Below are 17,367 nucleotides of genomic sequence, written 5' to 3'. Positions count from 1 at the left end.
TCCCTTTAAGAATAATTTTCAAATAGAAGTCTCATTTTTTTTCCAAAGGATTAATCCTGATGAGTACAAATGAATACAACTGCATATTTAGATTAATTAGTAAACTAGTTTGCACGGTGCTTTTTGAAGATGGGGGAAGGGATAGCTCAGTGGTTTGAGCATTGGCCTGCTAAACCCAGGATTGTGAGTTCAATCTTTAAGGGGGCCACTTAATCTAGGGCAAAATCAGTACTTGGTCCTGCTAGTGAAGGCAGGGGGCTGGCCTCAATGACCTTTCAGGATCCCTTCCAGTTCTATAAGATGTATAGATAAAGCACTGTATAAATGCTATTTCTATGTTAACATTTTCTGTTACAATATTTTTCTTCTCTCATGTAACATCCCCTTTTGCACAATGCCAAAAGTTCTCAAGCCCTCATCTCAAATGACAACTTTGTACAGCAAGTCCACCTTCCTAATACAAGTTCGGAGATACTGCCAGGATAAGTGAATGAGGTGGGACAGTCAATAATACCTAAATGAACAGACTCCCAAGAGCGTGACTCCAGCTGATCAAGGTCAACACAACAAAAAAGAAGAGCCTACTTTACTGGTGAAAAAGGCAGCAATCTCTTGATGGCTGCATCGTATCTCAAGAATATGAACTGCTCAATTAGGAATAAATAAGAGCTGAGAAGAGACAGGAAGGACAGATGACAGAGCTAAGCTCCCTAAAGACTGGCCATTTGAAAAGGCTCCATGAATGTGATTTGAAAAGTCATTTATGACATCTGCTGAATTGTGGCCCCATGAGCCTTGAATGCTCTATCAGTCCATTTAAAAGCCTATGGATTTTCCAATAGCAATCTGGGCCTTTTCACTACTATCTTTCTTCTACATAATTTATATCAACTTAATTATTTAAAAGAATTGGTACTTGGCTGATATGGTTCAGGGTTAGTTTTAAAAAATACTCTTTCATGTGTCCTTTAACTCCTTGTTTCCCATTGTTTTCATTATGTTGCTCCATTTAAAACCAGATGGGGGGTACAAAGCAAAGCAAGCGAAATGACAATTATGCTGGACTCACTATAGCCATGAGCTGGAGCAGTATCCAAAAATCCATGCCATATTAAACAAAACATTGCATTCAATTACCCAACACACAGCTCTCCTGGCACGTATTCATGTTAACAAATGGAGGTACCAGCAATCTGTTCCTCATAAACGGGGTAAAGGGAGCTAACATGCAAGGGGTATGTTTACATGGAAGGAAATAGTAGAGTAGCTCCTCCATATGTATACTACAGGGTGGGCTCTGTTGGCCAGGGGGTGTAGCCCGATTGGGGACAGAGTGGAGCAAGGAAGAGCTACTTGGTATACTCCACTGAGAATAGCAGTCTGTCAGATTGCCATGGATTCTAATGCTTTTGGACCAATAATTATTCCCCCACAGAGGAAGTAGCAAGAGTATAGGCACCAAGGTGAGGGGCACATTATAAGAATCTGCATAGTAGAGTCTGGAATAGTTATGAAGAAGGAGTTAATGGCAGCCCTATTAAGGAACTGGCTGTGCTATCAGTGGAAAGGGGTGCATGGAAGGCATATAGGAATATCTTTGGTTCTCAGTCAGAGATCCACAGAGTTTAAGCCTGAGTTTCCCATGCATTATGGTATAGGCAGCCCCACCTTTTCCCCTACCAGGACAACTTGCTGTGATAGCACAGAAACTGTGGTAAGTACTTTTAGAGTAAGTTTTCCCCTGCTTTGTTTTTTCCTTCAGGAAGGAAGAAATGGGCCCAAATGACTAAGGCATGAAAACAGATAATGAGAGCAAATAATACACAGCCCAGCTTTCCCTCCACTAAATCTGTGAAGGTCACATGTCTTTTGTTGTCCATTATTCTTTAATCACTCCATCAAGGTATTTGTAAGACCCATCAAAGTGAGGAATTATTCAGAAAAGAAACGAAGAAATAACTACTCTGTTGGGATATGTCAAACTCTTCCTCTTCTGTCTCACAGAACTGCCGTGGAGCTCAACTCAACAAGAATTATCTGGAGTCTTGCATACTTCATAAGGTTTCTGAAACTGTAGAAAGTTACAGACTTGGCTCTAAAGCAGGTTAATTAATGTAACTTCTACTGAAGTCATCTTTGTTAACTACACCTGGTGACACATTAATGAGCTTGCTTCTGGTGGACTTTCATGTCCAATTTATTCACAGTGTTTACATAGCACTCAGCAGACATGAATGGCAATTTTTAACTCAGAATACTCCAGCCTCAGGCTGGGGAACATCCTGTGTGTGACTGCAAATGGGGAAGGACACATTAATCACATCACACTTTCAGTTATTTTTAAATACCTGGCAATTAGCTTCTGTAGACACTGAGCTGAGTTGAGCACTTAAGGAAGGACAGCCATCTTGGGGGGAGTATATCTAATGATTAGCAGAGGGACTTGGATTCATTCATTTGATGCCCATCTCTGTCCCCGAACCACTGCGTGAATGTCACTTATGGCTTGAGGGTTAATTAGAATTGGCAAAGTACTTTGATATACTGTCAATTAAAAGTTCTATATTAATGCTTATTATTGCTATTATCAGTGGGATAACAGAACAGGAGTGATTTGATTGATCATCATTAATCAATATCACAAGGCTTACCAGGAAATGAATAGGGTCTGCACGTTTTAAAACTAACATGTCCTGATAACATTCAGACAATCGTGTAGCCCTACGTAGCTCTTTACTGCTCCTGCCACTCTGCAAATTGGTCCGCTGGTGTACGTTCTGGAAGGGCACTCCTGTTCCAACTGTCTCTCCAGTGCTGGTTTATTGGCCATATAGCTGGGTTGCAGATCAGCAGTGGAGAGACAAGTCACATGGGGAATGCAGGCCAGGGACAATAGAAAGATTTAGACATTAGGAAAGATGAGGATAATTCTCTTCAGGTAAAAATCTGAAACTATTCCACCTGCTGCTATAAACCATCCCCTGATTCCTAACACAGAGCCCCAAACTGTGACTAACTGAAAGCACTCACCTAGGATTTGGGAGCTCTGTGTTCAAGTCCCTGCGTTACTACGTGCTTCCTTAGGCTAGTCTCTTTGTGCCTCAGTTCCCTGTCTGCAAAATGGGGATAGCATTTTCCCCCCTCACCAGGGTGTTGTGAGGATAAATACACTAAAGATTGTGATATATAGTATTGGTGTAGCGGTGTTGGGCCCGGGATACTAGAGAGACAAGGTGGGTGAGATAATATCTTTTACTGGATCTTGTCTCTCTCAAAGATTGTGAGACATTCAGATGCTACAGGGATAGGGGCCATGTAAGTACCTTAGAGAGACCCAGTAATACCCTAAAACCAACCAGTTTTATACGGGTAAGTGATCCTTCCTGACTTTCAAATAAGGCAGTGATTTTTTAAAATCATCTCACTCTTCTTTTTCCCATAATTAGAAAAAAAGTAGACTCTTTAAAAATGGCATCCCAAATAATACATGCCATTCTAAAGGACACATGAGGACACAGAAAAAAATAACACTTCTGCCAAGAATGGGTGCATATTAACGTCACTTGTTTTAGCTCCACCCCCAAAAGCACACATTTATAGTCCTTTTTAAAATAACTCCTTCTGGAAATAATTGGAAATGTCACATTGGAATGAGAACAATAAAATAATAAAGTGACTCTGAGGTGAACACGTATAAAGTGGGTAATGAATTACCCATGCTATTTTGTCTCTATCTATCCCCAAAAGGGTATTTAATAACAATAATGCATAACAATGTAATAATATGAAGAAATTGGATTGCTTTCATGAAAAACAATATGATCCCTCAGATGAAGAATGTACTCTACAGCTGTACAGAGAGGGTTGGATGCAATAAAGAACGTAGCTCTATACCAGGGGTCTCAAACTCAAATGATCACGAGGGCCACATGAGGACTAATACATTGGCCCGAGGTCCACATTTACTGACACCTCCCCCCACCCCTCTCGGTCCCGCCCCCACTCCACCCCTTCCATGAGGCCCCGCCCCTGCCCTGCCTCTTCCCTGCCCCCATTCCAACCCCTTCCCCGAAATCCCCACCCCAACTCTGCCCCTTCCCTGCCCCCAGGGGGAGCAGGAGGGGTGTGGGGTGTGGCGGGGGCTCAGGGCAGGGAGTTGGGGTGCAGGAAGGGTACAGGGTGCAGTGGGGGCTTTAGGGCAGGGGGTCAGGGTGCAGGGTGCATCAGGGGGCTCAGGGCAGGGGGTTCGGGTGCAGGAGGGGTGCGGCGGGGGTTCAGGGCAGGGGGTCGGGGTGCAGGGTGCAGCAGGGGGCTCAGGGCAGGGGGTCGGGGTGCAGAAAGGGTGCGGGGTGTGGTGGGGATTCAGGGCAGGGGGTCGGGGTGCAGCAGGGGGCTCAGGGCAGGGGGTTGGGGTGCAGGAGGGGTGCAGGGTGCGGAAGGGGGTTCGGCTGCAGGAGGGATTCGGGGGGCAGGCTCCGGCCCAACATGCACCGGGGGGCAGCGCAGGTTCCCCGTGCTGCTCCGGGAAGCTGATGGAATCTGGGGAAGGAGGGGCGCAGGGATGTGTGTGGCTGTTGCTTCAGGCACCGCCCCCAGCAGCTCCCATTGGCCGCGGTTCCCCATTTCCGGCTAATGGGAGCTCCTGGGGGGCGGTGCCTGAAGCAACAGCCACACACACACCCTGTGCCCCTCCTTCCCCAGGTTCCCTCAGCTTCCCAGAGCGGTGTGGGGGCAGGGCAGGCAGGTAGGGAGCCTGCCCTGCCCCCGGTGCGCGTTGGGCCGTAGCGGCTCTAGGTAAATGCTGGGGGGAGGTGCGAGGAGCTCGCGGCCGCAGAAAATAACCCCGTGGGCCTGCTCTATACTGTGGGATTTTAACCAATTGCATACCTTAATACGTACAGCACATGTCATGGGAAGGGACATCTACATGGCCCCGTGGATATCATGGTATTCCATTACATCATCATCAAAACCAAAGACACCCACATATACAGTCCACATTCTGGGCACACAAAAGATAATGATCACCACTACTTTAGCTGCATTTATGCATTTTGAAAGTACACCAAGGTGCCTTAAATGAGCAAAGAGAGCATGTCTGGATTTTTACCACTGCAGTTTGTCTGATTTATCTCTTTAGTGGGTAGCACAGTGGATTGCTGTACATAATTATTTTTTTGCCATTGGAATCTCATTGGAAACCCAGAAAGCATAGAAAAATGCAAATATTGTATTATTTTGTATTGTAAAATGCCAAAGAAGAGTTTAGATATTTAATAATGTTCTGCTGCAATTTGACCAACCGAAGCTGAGCAAATAACCTGGAGTGAATTTATCCTCCTTTTCTGTTTGCAAATTGTTCGTGAGTGGCTCATGGTTTTCCTGAATTTATTCATTATTTCAAATAATAACGGAATAATCCCTATATTAATTCTTTGTCTAGAGATTGATAATGAGCAGTTTGTTGCTAAAGTTTGATGTTTAAAATCTGAGAAGTGTTGGGTAGTTCTAACTGAATGCACAGGTTATGTGCTACTGTTTGTGATCCCTGGCTGGAGGAGTGTAACTCTTAGAATCAGATTTCTTGTGCAAATATTCACTTAACATATGGCATTTCTGCAAACATTACTGCCAGTATACTCATTTGCTAGAATGTACATGGCAACTAAACAAGTGGGGTGCAAACACAGATGAATCAAGGACAGTCATTTAGTCAAATGGACAGTTCCAGAAAAGGTTATAGAAGTATTTGCCCAGCTATTCCTAAAAGTCTATGAAACAGAGAATGATGCACTACAAGAAATAAGTCACAGGTACAGTCTACATTTTTTCTTGGTGTTATTCACTTTTCATATTAATACTCAGCATGATGATAATGTAGAACTCACTTTATATCCTCTGTGATTTGTGGCCAAATGATTTCCAAATGAAGCGTAAGGTGTTGGATTCAATCTACAACAGCCATTAACTTCCTATTGACTCCCACTGATTGGGTACTGTAGCCCTAAAGGATTTTAGGGCTTGCCTACCTGACAGACCTCCTTTCTTCTTATGCAATTTCAGTAAAAGACACATTCCCTGTTCTGAACATCTTAGTTACACATGTCACAGCGAGAGATGATAAGGCAGCAAGCTATGAGAGGCTCCAATTCATCTTTAATATTGAAGTCAAAAAATGCTCTTATAAAACATATAATCATCATTGACAGAATTGCTAGCCATGCTTTACAACTGGGAAAATATTTGTATGGGATGCCAATTTTCTGACGTAGTGCTACTAGGTTTACAAGTGAACATGTCTTATGCTAACTGACACCAAAGAATTATTTGATCTACATGATAACTAGTTACAGTTTCTATAGTAGTCAGAAAAATTCATTTTTCTTTGTTTTATAACTGTTTCTTTAATTATAGTTGAGAGGCAACCTACTACATCAGGGCGTGAGCATTATTAGGGCAAGGATAATTGTGCACATCACTTGCTAAGGCTATGTGAAATTCAATGAAAGACTCATGAACTTAATCTTGCCAGAAGCTTGTACATCTTTAAAGCTTCATTCTGCCATATGAAAGGAGCAAATGACAAATTTATTCACTGTTAATAATATAGTTTGTCCAATTCTTTATATCCAGAGGTCTTCGATTTTAGTCAGAATGTATTAATGGGTTATTTTACATTTTGACACGTTTCTCACATTTTTCAGAACTAATTGGTGTGCGCGTGTGTACACATGAGCGTGCGCATAAGGATAGGAAGTAGAGCTGGGTGAAGAAGGATTGTTCTGTTTCATGAAGGAGTTCAATATTTCAAAATTGGGTTTCATTCCAATTAAGATTGAAAACCAAAAAATTCTGTTTCTTCTGTGAAAGGGAATGGAGCCCCAGCTCTGAAGCAGTTGGCCTAGCTGACTGCTGCAGAGTTGCGGAGCTGCAAAACCTGGGGTTTCCAGCCCTGGGGTGGTCTGTGTGGCTGGCTGGAAGCCTGGGCTATCAAGCAGTTCACCAAGCAGGCTTCTGGCAAAATCAGAGCATCTTCGCAAAACATTTTGATTTTGTCAAATCAGCAAATTCAGGTTTTGTCAGAATTTTCTGACCAGCTGTAGGCCTAGTGGATAGGGCATTGCCCTAGGATGTAAAAAACCTGGCTTCTATTTCCAACTCAGGCACAGACTTCCTGAGTGACCTTGGGCAAGTCACTTAATCTACCCCATGCTTCAATTCCTCATCTTATAAAATGGGGATAACACTTTCCTTCCTCATATTGGTGTTGTGAGGATAAAATCCATTAATGATTGTGAACCACTTAGATACTATGGTGATGAAGGACATATACATTCCTAGATAGCTATACAATGTGTGTATTTTGTGTGTGTATATATATATATATATATATATATATATATATATATATAAAATGAACTCATTTCTTTATAGTTTTTTAATAAAATGATAAACAATGACTGACAATATTACAGTAGCTATAGCATGCAAAATGTACACTATTTCCTACCTCAGAAAAAGCAGCTCCTCTAAGATCCTCAGTGTATTCGGTTTTATTACTTACCTAGCGTGCAAGAGGCCCTGTGGTTGACTGTTCATCTATTTTTAACTTGCCCTTTAAGCTATTCTATTTCTGTTTTAGAATATGGATATTATAAGAACTAAGAGGGAACTAAAAAGGAAAATATGTCTCTCTGCTAGCAAAGAATAACCAATTGCTTGTAAGTTATTCCATATTTCACCAATGAACTGTAACTCTTACGGGGGGAAATTACCAAATATACAGTTTGCTCTCCATACTGATTCAATCTTTCCATCATAGTATGGTGGTTTGGTACATTATACATTCCATATTATGGATAATAAAATTTTCCCTTCTGCTGAGTGGTGGTTAGTGTTTGGGAGTCCCTTTTCATTGGGAAAGATATCTATCATGCTGAGACTCAGGATAGTTCCTCAGACTATTTTAGTCACAATATCTGCACAAGTCTTGTTTAACACTATAACAAAGCTTCACAAGAGAGAGATGGTGCGTGAATTAGAATGGAAGGCAGACCTTCTCTCTCAAGATGTGGTTCACAGTTCGAATGAGTCTGGGAACTTTGAACATCTGTATGCCAGAACCTTCCAGTTTGATTGTTCTGCTTGCAGCATTTGTGTCCCCTTCACCCTGTGCTGGGAATGCCACTCCCCAGAGCCACACCTCCTCTCAGACCCCCTTTAGTCTCAGTGCTGAGCAGGAATTAATTGGGACTTGGGTATTAGCCACTTAACCCTTCGTCTGGTTGCTCTGCTACACAAAGAAACACCCTAGCAAGATTCAGCCATAGCCCATCACTGTAGCTAGCTTGTCTGGTGTTCTTCATTCAGAGCAGAGTGCCCTATCCACCCACATATCCCTTTAACACCTGTGCTCAGGTGAAAGACTGGGAGGTAATTTTCTCAAGATACTCTTAGTTTTAACCCTTTGCAGATAATTTCATATAAAATGTTTATATAATAAAATAATATAATTCAATAATTCAACAACATTCATTTCCTTATCACCTTTGCTATGGTAGCGTTCTACTGTGGGAACAACTGTAATTATTCATGCAGTTGTACTGAAAACCCATTTTCATTAAGAGAGAATTCCTGCAAACCTCCACCCCATTCACACACATCTCATGTACACTTCATCAGTGCAGACATTCATATATTCAATGCATTCTCATTCATACTTAACCCATGCAGTTGTCTTTAAGTGGATCTAGCCTGAGCTCCGCCCATATGTGACCACAAACAATAAATATAATGAGAAAGAAGTCACCTTTTCCCTTTCCAGACTAAAGTGGAAACCAGGCTTTAGAGATATTTTTTCACTTCAAGGTCCCAGAAGCAAAGACAAGGTTTTCATCTCGAGGCCAAAAGACCAAAAACATCAAGACACTTGATCATGACCTTGGATAGACCAAGAGACTACCTACACTTGACCAGAGCTCGGAGAGCCGAGAAGCGATCCTGGTTAAGTCTTGACTGTGTCCGGAGGTGAAAAGCCGATGCTTAACTAATTGGAATCATGTAGATAGTACATTTATATTTGTTTTCTAAAGTGTACATTAAAGCCTGGGAAATGACAGCCTCTCATGCCCATTTTGAAGCCTAGCACATAAGAAATATTTACACAACCTTCAGCCTTTCAGTGTACTTTGAACTATGTTATGGAATTCACTGCTTAATTACAAACTGTATTTGATCGAATCATAAATATGTTTTTGTTAAAAGGTCTATGTCACAGCTGGCATTTCCAGCCAAAGGTTAAGAGTAAATTAGTTAAACAATGTTATCGGACTATAATCCTGGATTCATTAGGCTGACCTTTCCCACTTGCCAACAAAAAACTCAAGAAACGTGTGAGAGACAGTGATCCCTGCATTGAGGGACATTTCCAGATTTGTTACAGCAACACTTCAGAGACTTTCAAAGGGGGAAAACATTTTTTAAGTTGTTTGCAGACCTATTTACAGCAGAAGTCAAAAGAAACTGAGGAAAAAAGTTCAGTTGGCATCAACTGATTTATAACACTCCAATTTACTTCAGGATTCCTGAAAGGAACTGGCTGAATGTTTACAAATGCCTGCAGAGTAACAGATCCAGAGTCACATCAGCAGACTGCTCTTTGTGCAAATCTCTGCAGAAGTACTTATATTTGTGAACACATCTAAACACTGCTGTTGCCCAACAGACTCTCCCCTCTGTTTCATAATGCATAGAGCTGCCTCAGATATTAAGCTGAATGTCAAGAATCTGGGTTCAGGAAAGCAGCGCCAGTTTTCCCATCGACCTCTGAAGCCCTCAAAGCCAGCTTTGACGGGCTGGTTTGTTAAACAGTGTGTTCACTTACCCCGGTGACTCCCAAGCTTGCTGTGTCGCAGCCCTCTCGCCTCATTAGGACTTGGTGGATGCGTGCTGTCTGCACCCTATGTTCCTTTGTGTCATGAACCCAGCCCAGTTGCTACCATTCTCTTTTCTCCCCCACATCCAATTTCTCCTTCCTTCTCTCAGGTTCTTTTCTGCCCTATTCTCTTATCAGAGAGGACTAATTCAGGCTGGCTACACAGATAGCCTGAGCCTGCAGCTAGCGGCCTCTGAGCTGCTCCCGTGGAACTGGCTGTGTCGTGCAGGAGCAGGTAGGGAAGGTGGATAGTTTTCACAGAACCACCAACAGTAATAGAAGGACAAGGTGGATTTTAGGTCATGCCATATTTCCTTCCCCTGATTTAATCCTCCAGGATTGAGCACCCCACAAATTGAGGAACACTGATTTACAGTACTCTCTATATACATAATAGTAATAACTATATGTATTAATCTCACATATAAAAACCTATGTAAATGTATGCAACTTGGGCATACTAACAAAGCTCAGTAAATCATAATAAATTAATACATGAATTAGGGGTGACCCTCAAATTGCTGGCATGCTGCCAGTTCAACATTGGGTGCTGCAAAGGTTGTTAAAGAGACACTACTATGGCCTGTACAGGTGTGACAGATGGCAGAATTTAGCCCCATCTATTTTTGAAATTGGGTACTTACTAATTGTATTATAACGTCTTAGACTGTTAGAATTTAGGGGGAGGGGAGAGTCTCATTTACTTTTTAACTGTTATGCTGTTTGTTCATATTTTGCAGTTCTTTCAGCTCCGACACTGAAAACAGATTTGTCAGTTTAACTTTTGTTTCTAGCAATTTTGCTTTCTATCCCTATTCACAGTCTATCCCTATTTAGGCAGATCCTTAAACTTGTGTTCCACAGACTTAAACAGGACTTAAGCACAAATTTAAAGTCAAACATGTGCTTATGAACTGCCCTTAATAGGGATGCTCCCCTAAATCAGGCCTTATGAGCTTCTCCCACTAATTTTTTCATCCTTTAGACTCCCTGGGCCACTGTTCTTTGCACACAGGCATGCTTCTAACCAAAGATTTAATTTCCCCCACCACAGTTTTATGAGGGTGGATTAATGACAGTTTATTGTACTATTATTGCTCATCGTCTCAACTGCTTTGGGGAGTACTGGGAGACTGCTTTAAAAATTAAAAATATATATAATTAGTATACCTGTTCAAAGCCTTTGGGCAACATTTAATTGATCTTCTGCTCTCCAAATAAATAACAATACAATTTTCACTTAGAATGCACTCATGCCCCAGGGCTTCTATGTGGAATATAAGATCAAGACTTCCCACCATGCAGGGAGAGGAGAATTTTGCAATCAAGATCTACTATGTGCTGCTGAGAGGAAAATTCTGCTTTCTATCCTTGTGTATGGCTTGTTTAATTTGGGGAAAAGTAGGCACTATACAAAACAACAATATTATATTACTTTACAAAGCACTTTGTGTGCGCGTATAAGCAGTTCAATTTGCTTCTGGTTAAGCAATTAAAAAGAAGCTAACCCCCTTTTAGCTACAATGAGATTTTATTCTTTATTTTAATACTATCATTGATCGGCCCTTTTGTTTCTCCAGCTATAGGGGCTGATTTGTAATCAGGTCTTCCACCTGTCTCCTTGTTTGTGCCTGCTATTCTATGGGTGCAGATAATGATGGCTGGATGTCTAAATATCTGATTGTGTCCATCAACACAGACATTTAAAATAACATCTAAATGACACCAATTACACCTGCAAATAATTGTGGGTATAAAACTGCTCCTGCAATCATTTGTACCCACAAACGTAGGTAAGGGGATTGGGGGGAAATGGAAGGATTAGTTTTCAAAATTTAGCTTATACTCTGTTCTCCTCTTCAATGTAGGCACGGAACTCCCAGTGATAATCATGGCAGTTGAACTCATGCCCAAAATAAAAGTGCCATGTGTATTCTGTGTGTGTATGTATGTAGGTGTGTATTAGGAAATTAGCTCAAGTACGTGTCCATATGGATGTGAGTGTGCATTATAGGTATCAGGGGATTAAAAGGGTAGCTAAAATGTGTGTGTTGGTAGATTTCTGGTTTGAGCATTGGCCTGCTAAACCCAGGGTTGTGAGTTCGATACTTGAGGGGGCCACTTGGGGATCTGGGGCAAAAATCAGTACTTGGTCCTGCTAGTGAAGGCAGGGGGCTGGACTCGATGACCTTTCAAGGTCCCTTCCAGTTCTAGGAGATGGGATATCTCCATTAATTATTTATTACTATAAACAAATAATATACAAACATATATATCCTCAGAGTGAGTGAAATAAATCAGACTGCCCTTCATCCACACCTCCTTTTGACTTCCAGTGCTGAGAAGCAGGAGCAGAAAATCTAACATAGAACAACAATTGTTACAACATTAAGCACAATCTGCTAAAAGTTTTAGCAGATTTAAACTTAACTATCACACAAACAATAGCTAAGTTCTATGGGCAGACGGGGGAGTGAAATATGATTTTCGATGGAAGCCTTGCATTGCTGAGCTATTAGTCATAATAATGAACTTAATTTCCTAAGCTTTGTTCTTTACTTTTCGTCATTAAATCTACAGCATGAGATTTTTCGTCACCGAATATCAGCCATTCTGAATGACGTCCTTCTGCCATTCAACATAGAATGAATCACACTGACGTTTCAGGAACGAAAAAAGAAAGCACTTTGCAGTCAAATTAAGAACTTGCAAGTTTCCCACTTGTTTCCAATGGAAAGTAACCTGGAAACCACCATCTTGTGTGTCGGACATCACCTGTAAATACAAAGTGATATCCTCTGAAAAATGCCCAGAGTTTGGGAGCCATTTCCAAGTGAACTGGAAATACAAGCTGGATGGACCCCCATGCTTTGTCTGGAAAGCAAGGAGTTAAAACTTTTGACCTATTCTGCAAATATTGTCTGGACTGAACCTGTGGTTGAGAAATAGAACACTGGATATTGCAAGTAGGGTGACCAGACAGCAAGTGTGAAAAATCAGGACAGGGGGTGGGGGGTAATAGGAGCCCATATAAAAAAAAGCCCCAAATATCAGGACTGTCCCTATAAAATCGGGACATCTGGTCACCCTAATTGCAAGCGATTTGCTACCCAAGATGAACTAGTGAGCAACAAGACTCACTCACTAGGCAACATGTAGTTGGTCCCCAGGTCAAGTATTAGCAGCAGTAGGGAAGCAACTCAGGCATTTTGATGCAAGAGGAGTGATAGGTGATTCGCGCTGTCATATGCCAGCTTTGTTCTTTGGCTGTAGGAAGATTTTCTTTCCTTTTGGGGGGTGTTTTTAAGTGTCAGGAAGTTTTTTCCCCCCTTCATGTGTTATTCCTGAACTAAAACCTGTCAGGTGAGGGCCCTTTTTTGCACCACCACTCCAGCTGGCCTATCATGATGTCAGTTTTCTTACAACTGTGCACTAAACTCTCTGCTAGTTTCACCTGATGAATCTCACTATACATCACTGGATTTTCTATTGAATAACCTGTCATCTGAACCAAGAACATCTGAAAATCTTGCCAACAACTATGGCGCACATCTCTGGACAATAGTATTGGGATTATTAGGAAACTTCACTTTCTATGTAGCCAAAGTGACTAGTCTTTATGACTGCTTAATTGTTTTCTAAGTGTGGATTTTATTTAAAAGATGAAAACATTTAAAATTATTCACAGTTTTGATTATTCCTGGGGCTCAAAAATGGCCATGTTGGTAAAAAATAAAAATAAAAAAAATCCCTCAAAATCTACTTCAGATCCAAGGCAGTACATATGACACATTTAATCTGTAGGCAATTTTAGGCAACTGAGGTAAAAACCTCCTAGAAATAGGAGCTTATAACAGAAAAGGTAATGGACTCTCAGTACAAATATGAGAGCCTCTGTCATATACAAACTGTAAGTGGCACATACTGAAGGCAGCAATAAGCATGAATGTTAGGGAGGGAAAGTGGTCTTGAGTGTTAAACCACGGGATGAGAAGTCAGAGCTACTGAATTCTAATCCTGCCTCTGCTGCTTACATTGGTGTTATCTTGGGCAAGTCACTTTACCTGTCTGCACCTCAGTCTCCCTATCTAGAAAATGGGAATAATATTACTTCCCTACCTCACAGGAGTGTTCTAAGGCTTAGCATATTAGGGCTCAAATGTTAAATTGCAACAGAGTCCACAAGGAGCAGTGCTGCCCTAGTGGGAGTTCTTGCAAGAATTACACCTCAGACACAATGCCTTGAAAAGCCAATACAGGAGGGAGGAGTAGGGACTATCACAGTCTCACCTTCTTTCCCCCTTACAATACATTAGTGGCACCATAGGAGCTCACCAACAGCAATGGTTGCTATGGTGTCTACATGTCTCCTTGTGCCCTCCCCTTGCACACCCGCACCACAGGGGACCAATTTAGCCCGTAATGCTTTAAAAAGCACAGTGGGGTTCTGAGCTGAAAGACACTGTAGAAGTACAGATATGATAATTAATAATACTTTAAATATAGTAAGGAGAAAAGTAGATCAGAACAGTGCTGTTTTACTTTGCCACAACAATGGCAGTAATAAAAGAAGCAGTCACACAGAACAAAGATGTACTCTTGTAACCTAGCAATGCGCATCTCTTCTGTCATCTCCAATAGGTCATAATTCATGTCAGAGCTCCACAGGGCTTTGGAATAAATGTAAACTGGCAGGCTTACTCCTGTGTGGGAAAAGCAAGTTAAATATTCACTAATAGCAATACTGTATTCCATTATTTGCCTTCCTTTTACCTAATCTATCTTGTAGTCCCCCGCTGTAGCTACGTACAGACCTGGGCTACTCTAGAAAATTAGGCCGGCATAACTACGTTATTCAGGAGTGTGAAAAATCCACACCTTGGACTGGTTTACTTAAGCCGACATAAGTCCCTGGGTAGAAAGTGCTAGGTCAACGGAAGAATTCTTTTGTCAACCTAGCTACCACCACTCAGGGAAGTGGATTACCTATGCGGATGGAAGAATCCCTCACGTCAGCATAGGTAGTGTCTATGCTGAAGAGCTACAGTGGCACAGCTGTGCCACCATAGCATTTTAAGTGTCGACATACCCTTAGCTTTTGAAAAGAAGCAGCTGGTATCTCTTTGGGTCATCCTTCCTCCCAAGGAAGAATTCTCTGCTAGTAATATTATAATATTTTCCATGGCACCCAACTGTGATATCATAACAAGAGAGTGCCTTAGGACCCACCCAACCTGGACAATCGGATAAGTTAGGTCCTTCCTCTCACTGGCTTCCTTTGCATTTCACACCGAATAAAAATTCCTCACATAAGTTAGCTCCCTGTTATGTGTCTGTCCTTGCCTCTTTTCACTGCCCTTTTCACTTCAATTCGGTCTGATCTAGTATGTTAATTCCTGTGTAACAATAAACATGGTGAATGTTGACCTGGGTACACTTCAGAATGTCAACCCTGGTGTTAAGGCCACACTCCAGTCAGGTAATTAAAATCTGTTTACTTAGATTCCACACAGCCTAGACTTCCACTCAACCATCTTAGCACACATTAAAATTTTCAATGTCTTGCCTATACTAGTTTTAGAACATGTTAGTTCAAACATGCTAGCTAACACCTTCTAATTATATGTTTTAAAATCCTCATCAAGATAAACCAAAAGTGATTTAGTACAAGTAAAGAAAGATACGAGGTATCATTAAAGTAAAATTTAATTACTTGAGTAGAGTTTGTCCCATGTGTTAAGATAGTTGAGTTGAAGCGTAGGCTGCTCCCTAGGCTTTAACTCAACCTTAACATGTGTTAAAGTAGTTTGAGAATGGCTTGGGTTATGTCTACACTGCAAAAATAAAAAGGCGCTTGTTCTTAACATGGGTTAGGGAACCCAAATTCTAACTCAGGTAAAAATAGCAGCGAGGACACAACAAACTGACTTTGAACTTGGGTTAGCATATTTAGTTCGATCCCAGTTTGGAGGCAGCATCCCAGTGTAGGTTGACAGACTTGTGCTAGTGGGGCATGAGCTAGCATGCAATATATAGCAGTGTGGATTTTCATAGAATCATAGAATATCAGGGATGGAAGGGACCTCAGGAGGTCATCTAGTCCAACCCCCTGCTCAAAGCAGGACCTAATCTCAACTAATCTTCTGTACACCTGGAAGAGACTTTTGCTAGTCACCAAAGCTCAGAGCCAGGAGGCTGGGTGGGCTTGAGACTCCGAGCTGTGGCAGCATCCTCACTGTTATTTTTAGGGCACTAACTCAAAGCCTACTAGCACAAGTCTGTCTACCTACACTGGGAGGCTCACTGTAGGCTTTGCCTTGAGCTGCTAAGCTGAATTAAAAGCCAAGTTGCTTTGTCCTCACTACTGTTTTCACCTGAGTTAGCTAACATGGGTTAGCAAACCTGTGATAAGAGCACACCTTTTTTGCACTGTAGACACGCCCTTAGTTAGAAGGTGTTAGCTGACATCTATTAACGGCACACTTAAAACACAGTCAAGACAAACTCTGTGTGGAGTTGCTGTGAGCTGTTTAATGACTGCTAATATTTTACCCCAGAGGTGGCTTTAAATCAGTTGTGCAGGAAATGATCTTTCTAGCCCTTAACTCAAAAAGCTTTTGTGAGGTTCAGTTATTAAAAGTGTCCATTAGGCACATTGAACCCTTGGCTGAATGAAGCTACAGAATTCACAAGGCTGCAGAAAAGACTGCTGTCATTCTCCTTTCCTTACTCCTCCCCAGTCTTTTTTCCTCTCTTCTTTTGTCTTGCTGCTCTCTTGAGAACAAAAAAGTCTACTCAGTTAGTCTGGGCTGTAACTTGAGAGATTTATTTTCTTTTTTCAATTTTGTAACAAGAAAAAAGGCATACATTAGCATATTATTATTGCTATAATAAAATTCTATATTAAATCTCCCAGAAACTTTCAGAAAGATGAGACTGAAGTAGAGTCTAAAAAGTGAATTCTTTGCTACTCTAAGGCACACCATTTTTTAATTTGACTTTATATAAAGTATGCAAGTTTTTTTAACTGATTTAGAATTTCATGTAAAGTCTAGCCTGCATTTATTATAAGACATAAGGAAACATCTCTGTATTAGCACCTTTTCAGGATCCACTAACCCTGAAGAGAAGTAAATGAAACTCTTCTTCATGTTACACTCCCACATTTATGAAATTAAGATACCAGCTGCCAATGCTGTACCACCCACACTGAAGACTTTTCACACATTATTATGACCTAAGGTCCAAACTTATTGGCAGGGCCGGCTCCAGGCACCAGGCAACCAAGCACATGCTTGGGGTGGCACCTGGTAAGGGGCGGCCAATCTTGGGGTAGCGGGGGGCGGCACGGCATTCCGCGGGCAGTGCGGCGCTCGGCGGGGGGTGCTGCGGCGGCTTGCCGCTCAGGGAGGGGTTCCGGCGGCACGGCGCTC

General features: G+C 41.7%; 1 protein-coding gene across 22 annotated transcripts in view; it reads right to left on the bottom strand.

Moving 5' to 3' along the window:
• Window positions 1–17,367, bottom strand: part of DLG2 (discs large MAGUK scaffold protein 2) — a 1,449,438-nt gene that overhangs the window by 182,520 nt on the left and 1,249,551 nt on the right. Inside the window, exon 1 of one of the 22 annotated variants that reach the window (XM_065595693.1) lies at window positions 9,884–10,129. The exons of 20 other annotated variants lie outside the window; for them this stretch is intronic. The gene's annotated coding sequence lies outside the window, so the exon portion shown is untranslated. Of the gene's footprint in view, window positions 1–8,809; window positions 8,830–9,883; window positions 10,130–17,367 lie in introns of those variants that run through there. One more of the 22 variants, XM_065595698.1, reaches the window with a different exon arrangement.

Source organism: Chrysemys picta, chromosome 1 (assembly GCF_011386835.1).
Source record: "Chrysemys picta bellii isolate R12L10 chromosome 1, ASM1138683v2, whole genome shotgun sequence".
Lineage (NCBI taxonomy): Eukaryota > Metazoa > Chordata > Testudines > Emydidae > Chrysemys > Chrysemys picta.
The sequence above is the reverse complement of the archived record's forward strand: the minus strand, read 5'-3'. Positions and strand labels throughout refer to the sequence as shown.